Below are 13,947 nucleotides of genomic sequence, written 5' to 3'. Positions count from 1 at the left end.
TTTATTGCACTTTCACGTTTAAATGAACAAGAACACTGCTTCCACTTCCATTGTTGTGCTACATTCTGGCTAATGTACACATCTTTGCATCAGACTGGTCCTTATCACAGTGCATCTCGTAACTAAAAATAAATATGCCATCAAAGAATGCAACCAAATGAAAACAATGCTGTGACATCCCTTTGTATTTCCCCCCGACGTTTTTCATACAGTGCAGGTAAATAATTGCGCGAGGGGATCACGTATCTCTTGTCTAGTGTCTTGACCATTTTTCTGAAGCCTTCATTGCTCACAATATTTATTGGACACATGTCTTTGGCCAAATGAAATGCGATTGCATCCGTTATTTCAGTGTGTCTTTGGGAGGTGGATGGATACGCTGTCGCGCTATGCAGGGTCGCTGTTATGGTTTTCTGGGTTGACGTTGGACATGGACGGAGATTCAGTGAGGTAACGTTAGCTTTGGCCTTAATGCATTCGTCGTGGTTTGTGGTGATTTTTCAGGTGGTTGAACAAGTTAGTTGTATTGCTATGTGGCGCAGACACAACTCTAACGCACTCTGTGCATATGATTTGTTCTTGGTTAACATCACTTGCCCTAAATCCAAAAAACTTCCAGACAACGGATGATGATCCTTTTCGAGGGACTAGCTCCTCGCCTTCTGCTCCTGACATTTGATTTACCTTTCACACGACAGCCGTGACCATCTGCTCTCTGTTCTGTTGTCTGTCTCTCTACTCTTCTACTAATACCGGAGTCGACTGCAGACAGAACTTTTTTTGAGCCTGCCGCTGCAGGGTGCGCGCATGACACCTCCCATCTCGTTCTCCCCCTGGTGGTTGGCTGACTGTTAGTTGAGGAAGCGCTTGATTTGATATATAGCAGAGCACGCATTTTAAACGTCAATATCGCTGACGATCATGCTCATTTAATTGTGGCAGCCAAAATCGTGATCGCGATTAAAATTTGATTAATTGTGCAGCCCTAGGGTGCACCCATAGGTGTTGATCTGTCACAAGCTGTTTGTTTGTGTCAGACAAACATTCACACACACACTTGAAGTCAGAGGTTAATCTAATCTGCTTGTTTTTGGAAGATACAATCCTTGCGAACGCAGGTAGAACGTACATGTCTAGGATGAGTGGCACTGTAAAACTGATAAACAGTGTTGCTGTCTGTACGTCTGTATGTGAAACTTGAACAGTTTATCTCATTGGCTTCACACTTGGCATGTTTAATTTTAATGGCGCGAGGAACTACATTGTTGAATTTGGGCACTCGATACATTCAGTATTAATATCATATGAATAAAAAAACCAAACAGCGCCTTCCAGTCAGTGGGGGAGGGTCAGTGTGCCTTCAGTCTGTAGACCAAGTTGATCGCCGGAATGGCTCCTCTTTAGAAATGTGTCATTAAAGTAAAAGCACAATGCTCATTTTATTGCTGCAATGCTTTATGTCAAGCTATATTACAAAGCTTTATTTTGAAGAGTTGTGGACATGCAAAGTATGAAAAATAACATTGGTTAAATAAATCTTTCTCTAAGTTATATATATGCCACACAAATGAAGAGTATTAAACAAATGCAGTTTAATTTTCTGGAATGTAAAAAACAACAATAAAAACATAATCTGGTTTTCTAACTTCACTCTGCTCCATTGACTGTTTATAAAAAGCTCTGCGCACAATGTCCAGCACTGTGACACTCCTGTACAGAACTGGGACTCAGATGCAGAAGGAAACCACGGAGACCAAAAATTAAGTTCAAAATAAAACTTTACTTTAATAATCCAGGGGTCATACACGGGCAGGCAGTCAGAGTAGCAATCAAGTCCATTTTGGGATAAAGCACAAAATCCAAAATCCGCAATCCAGGCAGAGTCCAAAACCAAGCAAGCAAACACAGGTGAATTAAGGCTTGAGAGGATGTGCACACGAAGGAGACAATGACAATCTGGCAGAGGGTGAGAGGAAACACAGGGTATAAATAGGGAAAGCTTAATTACAAACAAGGTACAGGTGTGTGGGGAAACCAACAGGAAGTAAAACTAGACACTAGTCACAAGAACCCTGACAACAAAATAAAACAGGAAGTGAATACAAATAGAAACAGACTGAACAGATTATAACAAGCACACAAACAATAAAAAGTGACAGTACATTGTAGAACAGTTTGAGGAGGACTCACTAATGACAAGGAATAGTTGCTCAAGAGCAGTAACACAGGAAAAGAGAACAGGCAGGTTTAGGAATAATATGATAAAGTTGTGACTGTCAATTATACAAAGAAATGGTGTTGAATTTGTGTTATATCCCAAAGTTTGCAGTGTAAGACAAAGGATACTCAAACTGTAGCTGCTTGAGGGTGTGATGGAAATTCATCTTGAGATTTGAAATAATGAACTTCTCAGACTGGAGTTGCCTTTGAGTCTTTATAACAGTAAGCTCTGCAGAGGTTACGCAACAAGCACGGGTGCTCAAAATGGAACTGGCCGCAAGTTCACAAAAGCCAGAACTTATACAAAGAGGCGCTTCATAAAACATAACATGAAAAAAGACATGAAAGACATGAGATCATCATCTGTGTCTGTCCGTCCGCTGTAGCAGTTGGAAGAAAACATCACCAAAAAAGGGCATGCACCCTGTTGATCAAGGTCATAGCAGTGAGATACCGCCAAATAAGGGTTCCATCCTGTCAGGTAGACAGTATCACAGCAGTGAGACACCTGGTCAGGGGGATTTCCAATACCTTAGACACTGGTCAGTTGAATTTTCCACTACACGTCCCCCTTTGATCATCAATAAAAATATGATCACTAACGAAAAATAATCAAGAAACATCATAATCAACATCATAATCATAGAAGAATATCGACGAGTCTTCAACCCTGGTACTTTGCGTACATACAGGGTCACATCCACCATGGAGAGGTTCTAGAACATCGATGCATAGCAGGGAGGTGCAATAGGTAGCCGCTGCTGTTTTTGTGGAAAGAAAAATGTTCTTTTCCTGTAATTGAGCAAGCATTTAAAATGAAAATGGAAGGAAATCAGGTCAAACAACATCATCATCTCATTAACCATTGTCAAAATTTAACATACTGTATTGATTGGCATAAGTAACTCATATTAAAATGTAATAAAACGTTAAATGTCAACATACAGTATATCTAAGGTTGAAAATATCCAGTAAAAACTTTTTTAATTCTTGCTTGGAAGTAAAATTGATTCAGTATGTACAAACTTCATAAAGTAACTCACATCAACCTTAAAAATTCAAATTAAAGCATCATAAAATATGAAGTTGAACGGATAATTGCAGTAGCTGTTTTTGTCTAGTGAAATCACAAAGAAACACATAAGCAAGCTGGGGGGAGAAAATAACATAACAAACCTAAAATTGAGTATTGTCATCAGAACCATCTGTGCTGTCAGTGTCCAGGTAGGGAGGGATGGGGAATAAGTTACGGATCAAGGGGACCTGAATCACTTCTCTTGTGTCTAGTCAAATTTGCATGTGCTGGATGGTTCTGAGAGGACACCGTAGGAAAAGACAGTTCGTTAGATCATCAGAGACTTTTACAGGAGTGCATCTAGACAGAATAATGTGCAAAATAATAATAGAGGAGATCATGAGTAACACGTATAGTGAGCCTCTGAGGCCACACAACCCTGGATGTCGAAATGGATGCCATGGCCTGTCCATGGTCGCAGTTGTCAGGCAGATTTCTTCTGTGTTGTGGCAGAACGCTCGTGTGGTTAATCATACAACACTCTCGGTGCTTCTCAACCTGTGGAAGTATCAGTGTGTGTGCTTTGAGTTGAAGGCGTCAGCTGGTCAGATGGAGCTGGTTCTCGTTTGCAGTGGCTGGCGTGGATCCAGGTGGCTCTTTCAGCAACTTTCACTGCTGTGTGGGTTGTGAGCAGTACCTGGTAGGGCCCTTGCCACCTGTTTCCTGATGTCTGAAAGAGAAGAAGTCAGGTGAGAGCAATAGGACAACATATCATGATCACACAAGTCTGTGGATGGAAGCGGAGAAGAGGAGGATCCACACCAATGTGGGGTTCGTTTTCTCATCCTCATGTACATCAGCACCAGAGGCAGGACTTTTGTCGATGCAAGACCTGTGCCTTCACAGCACTTTGCAAGTTTAGTTTTGAGTGTGCCGTTCTCTTGTTCCACAGCTCCACCACTGGCTGGATGATATGCACAGTGTTCGCACATCCATAGTTAGATGAGAACCGAGTTGTTTGACAGCTTCGTTTACGAAGTGTCTGCCATTGTCACTGGAAATTCTGCTAGGAATTCCCCATCGTGGAATAATGTCTCTTAACAATGCAAAATGGCAGACAGAAGATCTGTGATGAGACTGTGGTGTGCTATCTTTTTACCAGAAGATGTGAGGAAGTTTCTGTGTTGCCAAAGGGCGCCAAAATCATGAGTTACACCGAACGCATATCTGGAGTCAGTGTAGACTGTGAGTGTTTTACCAGTAGCCAATTTGCATGCTTCCGTGAGTGCAATGAACTCTGCTGCCTGTGCTGAGAGGTGATGAGGAAGAGAACTCGAGAGGAGAACTTCGTTATCTGAACAAACAGAAAAACCAACACAGTTAGTACCAGAGACAGGGTCACGTGAGGCGGACCCATCGACATACAGAATCAAGTCAGAGTTAGAAAGAGGTTCGTCAGAGAGGTCAGTGTCGTGGGGAACACTGGACTTGAAGTTCAGCCACACAGTTGTGTTCTTCCCCGTCATCCGGAAGCGGAAGAAGCGTGGCTGGGTTCAAAGTTGAACAGCGTTTCACTGTGATGTTGGGCATGTCAAGAAGAACAGTGTGATACCGGAACCAGCGAGCAGCAGAGAGATTTGAGGTCTTCTGTTCTGTAAGAATGAGAGACACAGCATGAGGAACAAGGAGTGTCAAGTCAGAGTAACCTACTATGTCTCGTGAGGCAAGGACGGCTTTTTTCACAGGCGGCCACTGCACGCAAACAACGCGGAAGGCCAGCTGCCACCGGATCAAGTTCGGCGGAGAAGTAGGCGACAGGGCGATATTTGTCACCATGAGACTGAAGGAGGACGGAAGTCATGCAGCGGTCTCTCTCATCCACAGCCTGAACAAAAGGTTTGTCAGGGTTAGGGAGAGCAAAAGTGGGAGATTGCTGCAGCATCTTCTTCAGTGTGACAAATGCCTCGACTGCCTCTGGAGTCCAAACGACATGTCCGTGAGGAGTGAGTGATTTGCCATGGTATAGAGCACCTAAAGGGGCTTCAAGAAGAGTTGTCAGGAATGAACGTTCTACGATGAATGACATGAGTTGTTTCTTCGTCAAGGGTTTAGGCATGTTAACAATAGCTTCTGATCTCTTATCAGACAGGGATTTGCCATCTTTGGTGACGACATGACCCAGAAACGTGACAGTTTGTTGAACAAACTGTAGTTTGCTGAGGCTGACTTTCTGGCCCTCACGAGCCAGATGTCTCAGCAAAGCGATCGTATTTGTTTCACATTGCTCCTGTGTGGGACTGGCAATTAGTAGATCATCAACATACTGCAAGAGAGCTGAACCCGGAATGAGGATGAGGGATTCAAGACTGTTCCTGAGAGCCTGATTGTATAATGATGGAGATTCACAGTAGCCTTGACATAGGCGTGTGAATGTGTAGGCCTTGTTTTCAAAATTAATAGCTAACCAGTACTGGCTGTCCCTGTGGACAGGAACACTAACAAAAAAGCATTGGATAAGTCTACAACCGAAAACCACGCTGCATTAGACGGAATTTGGGAAAGCAGCGTGTATGGGTCGGGAACAATATGCGATCGAGCAATTACAGCATCATTCACAGCCTTCAGATCCTGCACAAACCGCCACTCAGTAGGTTGACCTTTGTCTCTGATCTTCTTAACTAGGAACAGTGGAGTGCAGACCGGTGAATCAGGGCAGGGGACAATTACACCAGCCTGCAAAAAGGATTCAAAAACAGGACGTATCCCCTCCACTGCATTCTGTCTGAGTGGATATTGTTGTTTACATGGCCTATAATCAGATTTTGGAGTGATTTTGACTGGATCACAGTTTCTGATGAGGCCCACATCATATTTGTCCTTTGCCCACAGTGTTTCAGGCAGATCTGAAAGTAAAGGCGAAACATCAGAGGGGTTGGACAACATTGCATAAGAATGAAGGTGATTTTCAGTCACAACAAATGAGCGTGTGGCTGGAGAACAGAAGGTTGGAGACATTTTTTGATCAAATGCACTCAGACTGGGTGAATACATTACGTCAGGCGTGGTTGTGGGTTGCCAATCAACGGCAGCCTGGCATGATCTGACAAATGGGCCTAAGTCTTGCCACTGGTCATCATGGGACTTGGAGAGCGAGATGTGAGGGCTGGAATTCGAGACACGAAACAGTACCATCTGTTGGTCAGTGAGTGAGACGGAAGCTGCACTTCTGGAAACAGACCAAAAAATATTGGACACTTTCAGAGAATCATCAGGAAAAGGCAAAAACAGAGATTCATAAACGTGATCTGGTGTGTCTGTCACATGTGAAGTGCAATGCAATGAATCAGTGTGCATAAAATCAGAAAAAAGGGGTGTCGAGAGACCCTGACCTGCAGAGCAGATCAGTGGAGGCATTTATAGGAAGTTGCCACTGATATACAAGCAGCTGCTCATGTGTGGTCTGTGACATTGTGAAGAAGAATTGTGCGTAACTGTCACTCCATCAGGGGAGGATACTAAATTGAGGCCTAACACAATCATCAAATCTCTTCCTAATAGATTAATTGGGCAACAGGGAGACAAGAGAAAATCATGTTCAAACCTTATGGGATGTTTGTCAAACTGAGCGGCACATTTGAGAGGTTTTGTGAAATTTTCTTTTACAGTGGCACCGCTGGCACCTTGAGAGAATATAAAGCGACCACTCATCACAGGACATGTGGGCAAATCTGACATCCTAACCACAGAATAACCTGCACCAGAGTCGACCATGAAATTAAGTTTGTGACCGTTAACACACAGTTCGAGTTGAGGCATTTTCTTAAAAGCATCACTGTTGTACTTAACATACGAACCACAAAGTTGTTTTCTCTGGTGTGTGTGTGTGTGTGTGTGTGTGTGTGTGTGTGTGTGTGTGTGGTTAGTTTAGCAAGCGATTTCTTCATTGCAGTGGCATGTATGTATCTGTGTTTCACTTCCCTTTCTCTGATCCTCGGCAGGTAGATTGGTCATCTCCCCCCCGTCTGCCCCCTCCTCACTTTCTGTAGTTCAGTCGGCAGTGAAAGTTCTTGTCTCCCCCTCCTCTCGCTGCTGGGGGCAGTCCCTTGCCCAGTGTACAGAGAAGCCTCGCCCACGGCCACGTCCGCGCCCCTCTCTTCCTGGTACAGTGAAGTTGGCTCTGCTCTCAGCGTTATCTTGTCTGTGTGGCCTTGACAGGGCTGACACAGCCTGCATCATGGTTAGCTGTGCTTTCTGGAGTTGTTGATTCTTTTTCTGCTGAGTTTTGTCTTTCGTTTCTTTGTGTTGACGTTCAGCATGTTCAGCATGACATCTTACCTCTGTCAAGCGAGCATCCTCAAGCCCAATGAAGGTGTGGCCTGCGTCTGCCCGTAGCGGGGGGAGCAGACCATTCAGGAAGGCCTGTTTCAGATGTGTTTCATAAGCCCCTGGCTTGTTGCCAAGGGTGTCAGGTATGGGGATGCCTCTGTGTTGATTAAACAGGACGGTCAGACGTGTGAGGAAATCTCCTACGGTTTCGCCTGGTTGTTGTTTGCACCCCGTTATTTTGGACATGTCAATTTTATTGGGGAAGGCGGTCCTCAGGGCGTTGAGGAGTGTGTTGAGAGCGTTGACGTATGCTGCATTAAAAGGTCTCCCCCACAGTGCGGACATATCTTTACAAAGTCAGTGGGGCCTAAAGAGGAGGAAGAGGTGGCGTCATCATTCAGTCCTCCCGCTGCCCCGTCTCCATAGACTGGGAGAGCGGTGGGTGGAGTCTGAGATGGGCCTGATCGTTGATTGGTGGAGTCTGGTCTCTGCACATCATATGGAGGAGGGTTTTGTCGTAGGTGAGGAGGAAGGCAGGTGTCGAGGAGAGGACTGCCACACCCTGTAATGGAGAATACAGAGATCTATATGATTTATTTTCAACTTTGTCAGTTTCCTTCTTATCAACCTCAGCCATCTGTTTAAATGTTTGTTTTCTGTCCCTACACTCTTCCTCTTTTTCCCACATTTCAAGACACTTTCTTATTATCTTCTGTCTTTCCACATTGCGACCTTGATTTATTTATTTATTTTTTCCTCTCTTTTTTTTTGTTGCTTTTTAATTCTTCCTCTTTCTCGAGGAGTTTCTTTCTTAAAAGTTAATTTTTTTCGACAATGAATGACCCGTTATGAGGAAAAGCAAAGTCTCTGGACCATATTGGAAGAAATGTCACACTTTCCCGTCCTCACTCTTGCAACCATAAAGCCCACCATTTGGACTTTCTGGGTTCTGAAGTCCCTGACTTCCCTTGTTACCCATCCTTATCAATTAAGTGTATGAAATCGTGCACATCTACAATTTCCCTTGAACACTCAATTTAAGATGTGGACGTTTCTTCTCTGGCAAAACAGGAAAAATGCCTTCAACTAGGATGATTGCCATGAGGACGGCTCAGACAAACATCATTAACCACAATAATCCAGAAAGAATGACTAATACACCCGTTCCAAATAAAACCCTTTAAATGTATTATTTCTTATGTTTGATTTTGTATTTGAGAAATCATCTAAACAGTCATGAAAATCTGAATTTCAACATCTCACCAGATATAAGATGACCAAAGAGAGGTCTTTGGATCCCTGTGAAGAAGGTCCGGAACCCAAGTTATTTCGGCCCTCTCTTCTCTTAACTGTTGGAGGTAGAGGCATTAGATTTTCTCTCCTGGGTGATCAGCCACCGAAGACTTCTCGGGTCCAGATGATCTTTCAAGGGATCCTGTTCGTGACGCCAAGTTTGTGATGGAAATTCATCTTGAGATTTGAAATAATGAAATTCTCAGACTGGAGTTGCCTTTGAGTCTTTATAATAGTAAGCTCTGCAGAGGTTACACAACAAGCACGGGTGCTCAAAATGGAACTGGCCGCAAGTTCACAAAAGCCAGAACTTATACAAAGAGGCGTTTCATAAAACATAATATGAAAAAAGACATCAAAGACATGAGATCATCATCTGTGTCTGTCCGTCCGCTGTAGCAGTTGGAAGAAAAACATCACGAAATAAGGGCATGCACCCTGTTGATCAAGGTCATAGCAGTGAGACACCGCCAAATAAGGGTTCCATCCTGTCAGGTAGACAGTATCACAGCAGTGAGACACCTTCTCAGGGGGATTTCCACTACCTTAGACACTGGTCAGTTCAATTTTCCACTACAAGGGCTTTTTTCCACCCCTGAGTTTTTCTCATGCTGTAACATTCAAAATTTGACATTCATGATCTAATCTGACCTTGAATTATTCTGGTTAAAATTTAAGTGGAAAAAATGTTACGCCGTTTTCTTTCATAAGCAACTCGAAACAAGGTAATTTACACCATGTTTTAAGCCTAAATGTCCACTGGAAGTGGACTAAGCTAGCAAACGTAGCCACACGATTGTGTGTCTGAGGTTCTGTGAATGCATCTCGTAGGAAGATATCAGAGGATATTTAAGCTAAACACATGGGCAAATGACACCGTTTCTAGTTGAATATGAATGTCACGGCTTGCGGACAGTTGGATGACACCACACGAGCAGTATATAGGCATGTTATTTATATATGTGACCCGGCACAGTGTTTAGAATGACTGTTTTAGAATTAAAACAGCCTATGGGTCATGCTTGACTCCAATGACATCAGTGTGCATGGACACAATCAAATTTTAGGGGTTCAAGAAGAGCAGAGATGTGCATTCAGTTCACAATTCAATCTTTATTTAATAATGGAAGGACTAGAATGGGGGACTTAAGAAGGGAAAAAATTATACGACAATTATAAATAAAAACAAATAGCTTTTTATTTCTGAATGTTTATAAAAGCTAAAACAACAAATACTTCGACCACAGAGATACAACACACTTTAACCTAAATAGCGGGGACCATTATGTAGGCAGCGTACTTACTACGGGGAGATTCTATCACAAACCCCAATAGACACCACCACGTGAGCACACTGATCACTACCACTGCAACTCACACTGCACGGACAAAACCACAACACTGTTCAAGTCGGCCTACATGCAAAGAGTTGTGAATCCCACAACTACTCCCAGTAGGTCGTCCAGCTGCTTAAAACAAGGAAAAGAGTGAGGGTCAGTTGGTTCTGGGTCACAATAACTTATTTAAAAACAACAATCAATACGATTAAAGGTTGAACGGTCCATCAGGAATGTGATGCATGAGATGTCGGACCGACAGCATAAAATCAACGCAGAAACCAGTGGTCAGACAACACTGGAATTAGGCAAAGCAGCAGTCTGGCACTTAATCTGCAAAGAGGGGGAGATAAGGTCATTTATCAAATTGCAACCAAATACATTAGAGGGGATCACCCTTTACGTTGCTATTAAATATTACCTTGCTCAATGTGAGACCTTACTTTACAGCGACCATGGATGGCTGACTCTGTACTGTGGCTCAAACAGGGGAGAGGTGAACCCTGAATCTCCACTCAACCATGGGGCCACAGAAATCTGGATCGAGACACAGCCACCCAACTGAACATATAAAACACCTCATTAGATTTCAAGCGGGTAAATAAAACATCTTTCTCCCAGTCTCCTTACCCGCACAAACACAGCAGTCACCATCTACCAGGCATCAGACAAAGAGGCAGTAATTGCCCGCGTCTTTCCTCATAAAGGCTGGGGAGCTCTCCAATCCCACCTACCAGGGCAATGCTCTAACTCCTAGCTGTCAACCCTCAAACATAAATTCTAAAATGAGGAAAATGAAATATTTTTGCATTTAGTGGCCATTTGGCCATATTCCACATTTCTACTTTGACGAACTTGTCCCAGGGCTTTCATCTGATCAACTTCAAATTGAGATGAGTGTCATCACAACAAGACGGAGATAAAAACTAACTAAAAGATCGATTTTTCGTCACACGGTGTGACCGTGGCGTGGCGTCAAAGTTTGATTACACGCCATCAAAACACGAGGTTCTGTATCTCGGACATACATGGTCCAATCGACTCCAAACTAGACATGTAAAACAAAGGTCCGGGCCTGATGACATCTACACAGAAATCTTGACTTAAAATCACAGCGCCCCCTGGTGGAAACAAGAAATGTCTTGTTTTTGGAACGTCTTAGGTATTCCTCCTCACTCACTGCTCGCAGCCATGTCAAACTGTATCAAATGGGTCTCAAGACATTGATAATGTAGGCATAAGATTACTGTGACTTTTCGTCAAACGCCATAATAGTGGCGTGGCGTCAAAGTTCATCAACTTGCCGTGACACACGAAATTAGTATAACTTCGGTGTTGGAGGTTCAACCTCCCTCAAACTACATTTGTGTAACAACAGCCCCCCCCCCCCCCCCCCCCCCTGCAGACATTCAGATGGTTTTAAGGAATGGGCGTGGCAAAATAACTGACTAGCGCCCCCTCGTTGCTTGCGAGGTTGCATTTAGGCCATGAATTGTCCTTTTTCCATTTTGCCGTGGAATATGGGCTGCCACATATGGAGTGGTGTATGCTGGAAGCCTGTCCACATCCCCCGCTGCAACAAGGTCGGAGTCTGGATAGAGGTTAGGGACGGCTGGAGTTGCTGCCTGCGCCCTCTGCAGCGGTAGCAGCTGAGTGTCCGACTGGTCATCAGGCTGCACCACTGCTGGCTGTGGTTGTTCTCTTGGTGGAGCTGAGTCCAGATCAGGGTGTAGTCGGAGACACTGAGACTTGGAGATTAGTTCAGTCCCTGATATTCTCTTCAGTTAAACAACATTCATACGCTCCCCAATCCGGCACATTGCAGTTTAGTTTTGAGTTGCTATAACTGATTTAAACTCAGACTTCCCATGCTCGGAAAAACCACAGTCATCCTCTCTATTCTTAAACCTATTTTCTCAAATAGGTTGTCTCAGCAGTTGTGAACCCAACTCTTATTTTTTATCAATTTAAACTCTGGTAATGTAATTCTATTTCCATCTTTGAATCTAAATGTGGATGCTTAGGATACTGAATACCTGGCCAATTGAATGTAGAAACCTTAAAGGTTTAGTGTGTAGAATGTACAGGCAGCATAATGTTCCCCATGTGTTCAGTGTGAACCTGCTCTTCAGCTTTTAGTTAGTTACTGGTTGGTACATATGCCACCATATGCCACTACTGATATTTCTGTGAAGAGCTCGTATTGTTCAGGTTTTAACTTCTTGGCTTGTGTGATGCTGCGCTAAATCAACTTGCAACACAATCAGAATCAGATTTAGTGTCACTTCTATAATATTCACTCAGCATACACAGGAATGATGAAGAAGAAAATGCCTTTCTCCACAGATCAGTCATACATAGTAAAAACTGACATTTTGAAAAAAGCAATAGAAAACAGGACTCAGACGTCATTTGTATTTGGAGTTGACAAAGTGCTTTGTTAAATATATGCTTAATACAAACCATAAAACAAAATCGCAGATCCCAACTTTGGTGCTGACACAGATCAGACAGTGACATTCATCACTTCTCCAAATGAAAAATATGTGAATTTTAGTCACAATTTATCTTAAGTCATTTGTTTTTCAACTGCAGAACAAATCCCTGACAATGCACAAAGTATTGTACAATGGACATGAAGGGTAAAGTATTGCATAAGGAACTAAGTGAAGCAGTTTTTTAGGTACACCAAGCTAAAACTAATACAATCCAACACCAACAGCCCTAAAACATGTCCTACCTTCATGAAATGTACAATATTTATATAATATATGGCATTTTGTATGGGACTGCATTAGTTCCACTCAGTGTACCTAGGCATTGGTTATTAAATTAGGCATTGCTGTATTTCAAATAAACACATTTTCAAGGTACAACTGGAATTGAAGATCTCTCACCTAAGATGGAGCACAAAAATAAGGGAGCATCAAAATTCTATGATTATATTTATATACATTTCCAAAGTTGGAGGGCCTTAAAATATGTTGGGAAAGGGACTTTGATTATGTGATCCCAGAAGATAACTGTAAAAAAACTTCTTTGTGTCATGGTATTGTCATAGATTAAACAGAGTATTTTGGACTGATTACCGCCATCTACTGAGTTGGTGCACCGTTCCTAGAGGTACTGCAATACAAGGTCGATCCAAGTGGATTCAAGATTCAAGATTCAAGAGTTTATTGTCAAATGCACAACAATTACATTAAGCAGTCGCTGGCAATGAAATGCTTGGGTCACAGGCTCTCTTATAGCAATGCTCCGAATATTACAAGCAAAAAAATATTGAATAAAATAATATAAAATAGAATATCAAAAATTTAAAATAGAAAATAAAATATATATATCTAAATATATATATACACCTAAAGAAAAAAAACAATAGTGAAATTATGTGCAATAGTGCAAATATGCTAAGGTGCTGGTTTAGTGGAGTTATTGCAGATTGGAGGAGTTTAAAAGTCTTATGGCCTGGGGGATGAAATTGTCTCTGAGCCTGGTGGTGCGGGCCCGGATGCTGCGGTACCGTCGGCCAGACGGCAGCAGGCAAAACAGTTTATGGTTTCCTTTGATCTATTAGTCACATCATAGTCCTTTAACCCCCTTTGTTTGAATTTCTTAAACCTCCTTTGCTTCAATTCCTTTAACCCCCTTTGCTTCAATTCCTTTAAACTCCTTTGCTTCAAATCCCTTTCTATTCTTTAAAGATGCTCTTTATCTCAGAAAAATAAGAAGTGAAGAATCAGTCTGCACTAACCA

General features: G+C 42.7%; 1 long non-coding RNA gene across 1 annotated transcript; it reads left to right on the top strand.

Annotated features, from left to right (window-relative positions):
* Positions 1–229: 229 nt before the first annotated feature.
* Positions 230–8,614, top strand: LOC117756128. Its single transcript, XR_004612736.1, has 3 exons — positions 230–381; positions 4,401–4,402; positions 8,604–8,614. It is a non-coding gene; the product is annotated as an uncharacterized LOC117756128 (long non-coding RNA).
* Positions 8,615–13,947: the final 5,333 nt, after the last annotated feature.

This window comes from Hippoglossus hippoglossus, chromosome 22 (assembly GCF_009819705.1).
Source record: "Hippoglossus hippoglossus isolate fHipHip1 chromosome 22, fHipHip1.pri, whole genome shotgun sequence".
Taxonomy (NCBI): domain Eukaryota; kingdom Metazoa; phylum Chordata; class Actinopteri; order Pleuronectiformes; family Pleuronectidae; genus Hippoglossus; species Hippoglossus hippoglossus.
This window is presented reverse-complemented; position numbering and strand designations above follow the sequence as displayed.